This window comes from Triticum dicoccoides, chromosome 6A (assembly GCF_002162155.2).
Source record: "Triticum dicoccoides isolate Atlit2015 ecotype Zavitan chromosome 6A, WEW_v2.0, whole genome shotgun sequence".
NCBI classification, from domain to species: Eukaryota; Viridiplantae; Streptophyta; class Magnoliopsida; order Poales; family Poaceae; genus Triticum; species Triticum dicoccoides.
In genome coordinates this window covers 480,082,891-480,090,416 of record NC_041390.1, presented here as the reverse complement: position 1 = coordinate 480,090,416, position 7,526 = coordinate 480,082,891, and positions in this window count along the sequence as shown.

Below are 7,526 nucleotides of genomic sequence, written 5' to 3'. Positions count from 1 at the left end.
GCTTCTTGTCAGATAAGTGCTGGCAATACCTCTATCTAACTGATTCATTTGTGAGAAGGTTTAAATTTATATCCTCACGCAATTCTCACACTGTTTTATTTGATCTTTATGATAAATCATATACCATGGACCTAGAAGATTTGAATATTGCTTGTAAACTCACGCAGTGGGGCAATGTTAGTGAACCTCGCATGTCTGAATATAAAGACTTTCTTGCTAGTATTACTGTGGGGGAATCTAGAGAAATCACACAAGCTACCATAGGGAGCATTCATTTCCCTTCCATAGATTATTTTGCTCTCTTCATTGGTAGATGCATTAACGGTAAAGATGATGCTTGTCATATGTGCGTTCCAGATCTTACTGTCCTCAAGAGTGCGGTATTAGGTGATAAACAACATAACTTGGGGGCTATTGTTGCACGTAGGTTGCATCACAATGGTATAAGTGGAGATTTGTTTGGTTGAATTTATGCAACTCGTGTAGCTAACTATCTTGATATACCCATACATGGAAATGATATCGAGTTGCCTCCTGCTCATGTAGATTATGATGCTATGGTTCGCCACCAGTTTCTTGAGAGGAACGATCAATTCCTCTAGTACTGACTAATCTTTGACAGCCGGCACACCATCCATGTTGCTCTCCCTGCTCCTACTTTCTTTAACTTTCAGGCAAAAAGGAGATATGTTATAACCAGGGAGGAGGCAAACGAGTACGAGAGGAGGACGGAGGCGGCTCGCCTCCAAGCTGCAGCTTGTCAGGCAGTAGCTGCTGCATCTCAGTACGACCCAGTTACAACTTTGGATATCCACCAGGCCATCAGTGGCCATAGACCAACTTAGGACAAAAGCCAAAGCTTGGGGGAGTACGTATTTCTCACTGACATTACATTCATGTTCACACACTGATTCCAGTTGTCGGTGCTCATACTTTTTCATTGTATTATCCATGCTAGTTTAATTTCTTTTTAAGGCTTCTTCTTGTGTGTTTTAAAAACCTGAAGAAAAACCAAAAAAATTAGTTGTAGCTTTTAGCTAGTTTACTTTCCATGCTTGTAGTAGTAGTAATTAAAAAGAAAACCCAAAAAGATTTCCTGTTCTTGTTTTGCTTGTTGGGAGCTTTCCCGTGTAAACAATTTTGTTTCTTTTCTTTTCTTTGGGGGTCGAGAGGAGAAGACCGTGATGAAAATATTGAGTGGCTCTCATATGCATTATTGTCGATCTAACAAAGAGCCCATATTACCTTGTCTTCTCCCTTGTATTGAATGCTTGCAGATTCCAGCTTAGTCCAATGCACATGCACTATTATTATTATCCACACCGTTCAGTCGTGCAAGTGAAAGGCAATAATGACAATATATGATGAACTGATTGAGATGAGAAAAGCTGGTATGAACTCGACCTATCTTGTTTTTGTAAATATGATTAATTCATTGTTCCTGATTCAGCCTATTATGAATGAAACATGTTTGCAATGACAATTAGAGATTATAGTTGCTCATGCCATGCTTAATTAGCTAGGAGTTTATAATGGTTTACCTTGCGTGCCAACATGCTAAAATGGTTGTGATGTGGTATGATAGGGTGGTATCCTCCTTTGAACGATTTGAGTGGCTTGACTTGGCACATGTTCACACATGTAGTTGAAACAAAATCAACATAGCCTCCACGATATTTATGTTCATGGTGAATTATATCCTACTCATGTTTGCACTTAGTGATGATTAATTTTAATGCATGTTCATGACTGTTGTCTCTCTCTAGCTGGTCACTTCCTAGTCTCTTTCTAGCCTTCACTTGTACTAAGCGAGAATACTACTTGTGCATCTACTTCCATAAACCCCAAAGTTATTCCATATGAGTCCACCATACCTTCCTATATGCGGTATCTACCTGCTGTTCCAAGTAAATTTGTATGTGCCAAACTCTAAACCTTCAAATGAAATTCTGTTTTGTATGCTCGAATTGCTCATGTATCAACTAGGGTTGTCTATATCTTCCATGCTAGGTGGGTTATTCTCACGAGGAGTGGACTCCGCTCCTCATTCACGAGAAAATGGCTGGTAACCGGGATGCCCAGTCCCATGCTTAAATTAAAATAATTGCAAACATAACTCCCCCATGATTGTTGTTAGTTCGAGGCACCCGTTGTTTCGGACAAGCCATGGATTGATGCTTGTTGGTGGTAGGGGGAGTATAAAATTTACCATTCTGTTTGGGAACCGCCTATAATGTGTGTAGCATGGAAGATATCAAGATCTCTCGGTTGTTATGTGGATAATGAAAGTATACCACACAAAATATAATTTATCTCTATTTCAAAAATAGAACTCTGGCACCTCTACAAATCCCTGCTCCCCTCTGTGAAGGGCCTATCTATTTACTTTTATGTTGAGTCATCATCCTCTTATTAAAAAGCACCAGTTGGAGAGCACTGCTGTCATTTGCATGCATTACTATTAGTTTACATTGAGTATGACTGGATCTCTTTTACCATGAATTAGAATGTTTAGTTAGTCCTTGAACTTCAGAGGTGCTCTGCATTTATGTTTTGCGGTCTCAGAAAGGCTAGTGAGATACCATCTTGTTATATCATATTATGATTGTTTTGAGAAAGTGTTGTCATCCGAGATTTACTATTATTGCTCGCTAGTTGATTATGCCATTGATATGAGTTAACATGGGACCTAAATGTTATTGTGAATATGGTTAGTTCATAATCTTTGCTGAAAACTTGAATGCTGGCTTTACATATTTACAATAACAAGATCAAACAGAGTTTGTAAAAGTTTTTCTTTATCACTTTCAGTTTGTCAACTGAATTGCTTGAGGACAAGCAAAGGTTTAAGCTTGAGGGAGTTGATACGTCTCCATTGTATCTACTTTTCCAAACACTTTTGACCTTGTTTTGGAATCTAACTTGCATGATTGAATGGAACTAACCCGGACTGACATTGTTTTCAGCAGAATTGCCATGGTGTTATTTTTGTGCAGAAATAAAAGTTCTCGGAATGACCTGAAACTTCATGGAGAATATTTTCGGAGTTTATAAAAAATGCTGGCGAAATAATCAACACCAGGCGGCCCACACCATGTCCACGAGGGTGGGGGGCACGCCCCCTGTCTCGTGGGCCCCCTGAGGCTCCACCGACCTCAACTCCAACTCTATATATTCACATTCGGGGAGAAAAAATAAAGGAGAAGGATTCATCGCGTTTTACAATACGGAGCCGCCGCCAAGCCCTAATCTCTCTCGGGAGGGCTGGTCTGGAGTCCATTTGGGGCTCCATAGAGGGGAATCCGTCACCATCGTCATCATCAACCTTCCTCCATCACCAATTTCATGATGCTCACCGCTGTGCGTGAGTAATTCCATCGTAGGATTGCTGGATGGTGATGGGTTGGATGAGATTTATCAGGTAATTGAGTTAGTTTTGTTAGGGTTTGATCCCTAGTATCCATTATGTTCTGAGATTGATGTTGCTATGACTTTGCTATGCTTAATGCTTGTCACTAGGGCCCGAGTGCCATGATTTCAGATCTGAACCTATTATGTTTCCATGAATATATGTGAGTTCTTGATCCTATTTTGCAAGTCAATAGTCACCTACTATGTGTTATGATCCGGTAACCCCGAAGTGACAATAATTGGGACCAATCCCGGTGATGACTATAGTTTGAGGAGTTCATGTATTCACTAAGTGTTAATGCTTTGTTCCGGTACTCTATTAAAAGGAGGCCTTAATATCCCTTAGTTTCCAATAGGACCCCGCTACCACGGGAGGGTAGGACAAAACATGTCATGCAAGTTCTTTTCCATAAGCATGTATGACTATATTCGGAATACCTGCCTACATTACATTGATGAACTAGAGCTAGTTCTGTGTCACCCTATGTTATAACTTTTGCATGAGGAATCACATCCGACATAATTATCCATCACTGATCCAATGCCTACGAGCTTTTCACATATTGATCTTTGCTTAGTTACTTTTCCGTTGCCACTGTCACAATCACTACAAAACCAATACTGTTACTTTTGCCACTATTACTGTTACTTCCATATTACTTTGCTACTAAATACTTTGCTCCAGATATTAAGTCTTTCAGGTGCAGTTGAATTGACAACTCAACTGTTAATTAATACTTGAGAGTATTCTTTGGCTCCCCTTGTGTCGAATCAATAAATTTGGGTTGAATACTCTACCATCGAAAACTATTGCGATCCCCTATACTTGTGGGCTATCAAGCATCTTGTATGATTTGATTCTTTGCTTTTTAGTTTACCACAATCATCCGGGATGTACACATCTTTTGGAGAAACACACATGAATCGGAATTTATTAGAATACTCTATGTGCTTCACTTATATCTTTTGAGCTAGATAAATTTTGCTCTAGTGCTTCACTTATACATTTTAGAGCATGGTGGTGGTTTTATTTTATAGAAATTATTGATCTCTCATGCTTCACTTATATTATTTTGAGAGTCTTTTAGAACAGCATGGTAATTTGCTTTGGCTATAATTAGTCTTAATATGATAGGCATCCAAGATGGGTATAATAAAAAAAGAAAAAAAACATTCATATAAAGTGCATTGAATACTATGAGAAGTTTGATTTTTATGGTTTTTTTGAGATATGAATATGGTGATATTAGAGTCATGCTAGTTGAGTAGTTGTGAATTTGAGAGATACTTGTGTTAAAGTATGTGATTCCCGTAGCATGCACGTATGGGGAACCGTTATGTGATGAAGTCCGAGCATGATTTATTTTTTGATTGTCTTCCTTATGAGTGGCGGTCGGGGACGAGCGATGGTCTTTTCCTACCAATTTATCCCCCTAGGAGCATGCGCGTAATACTTCGTTTCGATAACTAATAGATTTTTGCAATAAGTATGTGAGTTCTTTATGACTAATGTTGAGTCCATGGATTCTACGCACTCTCACCCTTCCACCATTGCTAGCCTCTCTAGTACCGTGCAACTTTCGCCGGTACCATACACCCACCATTTACCTTCCTCAAAACAGACACCATATCTACCTATTATGGCATTTGCACAGCCATTCTGAGATATATTGCCATGCAACTTTCCACTGTTTCATTTATTATGACACGCTCCATCATTGTCACATTGCTTTGCATGATCATGTAGTTGACATCGTATTTGTGGCAAAGCCACCGTTCATAATTTTTCATACATGTCACTCTTGATTCATTGCACATCCCGGTACATCGCCGGAGGCATTCACATAGTCATATTTTGTTCTAAGTATCGAGTTGTAAGTAAATAAAAGTGTGGTGATCATCATTATTAGAGCATTGTCCCGATGAGGAAAGGATGATGGAGACTATGATTTCCCTATAAGTCGGGATGAGACTCCGAACAAAAAAAAAGAAAAAAAAGAGGCCATAAAAAAGAAAAAAAAAGAAAAGGCCCAAATAAAACAAATGAGAGAAAAAGAGAGAAGGGGCAATGCTACTATCCTTTTTCCACACTTGTGCTTCATAGCAGCACCATGATCTTCATGATAGAGAGTCTCTTATGTTGTCACTTTCATATACTAGTGGGGATTTTTCATTATAGCACTTGGCTTGTATATTCCAATGATGGGCTTCCTCAAAATGCCCTAGGTCTTCGTGAGCAAGCAAATTGGATGCACACCCACTTAGTTTCTTTTGTTGAGCTTTCCTACATTTATAGCTCTAGTGCATCCATTGCATGGCAATCCCTACTCACTCACATTAATATCTATTGATGGGCATCTCCATAGCCCGTTGATACGCCTAGTTGATGTGAGACTATCTTCCCCTTTTTTGTCTTCTGCACAACCACCATTCTATTCCACCTATAGTGCTATATCCATGGCTCACGCTCATGTATTGCGTGAAGATTGAAAAAGTTTGAGAACATCAAAAGTATGAAACAATGGCTTGGCTTGTCATCGGGGTTGTGCATGATTTAAATATTTTGTGTGATGAAGATAGAGCATAGCCAGACTATATGATTTTGTAGGGATAGCTTTCTTTGGCCATGTTATTTTGAGAAGACATAATTTCTTGGTTAGTATGCTTGAAGTATTATTGTTTTTATGTCAATATTAAACTTTTGTCTTGAATCTTCCGGATCTGAATATTCATGCCACAATAAAGAAATTACATTGAAAATTATGTTAGGTAGCATTCCACATCAAAAATTCTGTTTTTATCATTTATCTACTTGAGGACGAGCAAGAATTAAGCTTGGGGATGCTTGATAAGTCTCCAACGTATCTATAATTTTTGATTCTTCCATGCTATTATATTATCTGTTTTGGATGTTTAATGGGCTTTAATATGCACTTTTATATTATTTTGGGGACTAACCTATTAGCCGAAGGCCCAGTGCAAATTGATGTTTTTGCCTATTTCAGTGTTTCGCAGAAAAGGAATATCAAAACGGAATCCAAACAGAACGAAACCTTCGCGAGGATCTTTTTTGGAATAAACGCAATCCAAGAGACTTGGAGTGGAGGTCAAGGAAGCAACGGGGCGGCCATGAGGTAGGGCGGCACGCCTAGGAGGGTAGGCGCGTCCCACCCTTGTGGGCCCCACGGAGCTCCACCGACCCACTTCTTTTGCCTATATATACTCTTATACCCTGAAAACATCCAGGGGAGCCACGAAACCACTTTTCCACCGCCTCAACCTTCTATACCCGTGAAATCCCATCTAGGGACCTTTTCCGGCGATCTGCCGGAGGGGGATTCGATCATGGAGGGCTTCTACATCAACACCATAGCCTCTTCGATGATGTGTGAGTAGTTTACCACAGACCTTCGGGTCCATAGTTATTAGCTAGATGGCTTCTTCTCTCTCTTTGGTTCTCAATACAAAGTTCTCCTCAATGTTCTTGGAGATCTATTCGATGTAATACTTTTTACGGTGTGTTTGCTGAGATCCGATGAATTGTGGGTTTATGATCAAGATTATCTATGAACAATATTTGATTCTTCTCTGAATTCTTATATGCATGATTTGATATCTTTGCAAGTCTCTTCGAATTTTCAGTTTAGTTTGGCTTACTAGATTGATCTTTCTTGCAATGGGAGAAGTGCTTAGCTTTGGGTTCAATCTTGCGGTGCTCGATCCCAGTGACAGGAAGGGAACCGACACGTATTGTATTGTTGCCATCAAGGATAAACAGATGGGGTTTATATCATATTGCTTGAGTTTATCCCTCTACATCATGTCATCTTGCCTAATGCGTTACTCTGTTCTTATGAACTTAATACTCTAGATGCATGATGGATAGAGGTCGATGCGTGGAGTGATAGTAGTAGATGCAGAATCGTTTCAGTCTACTTGACACAGACGTGATGCCTATGTTCATGATTGTCGGTGTCAAAACCGGCAGATCTCGGGTAGGGGGTCCCGAACTGTGCGTCTAGGTTGGATGGTAACAGGAGGAAGGGGACACGATGTTTTACCCAGGTTTGGGCCCTCTCGATGGAGGTAAAACCCTACGTCCTACTTGATTAATA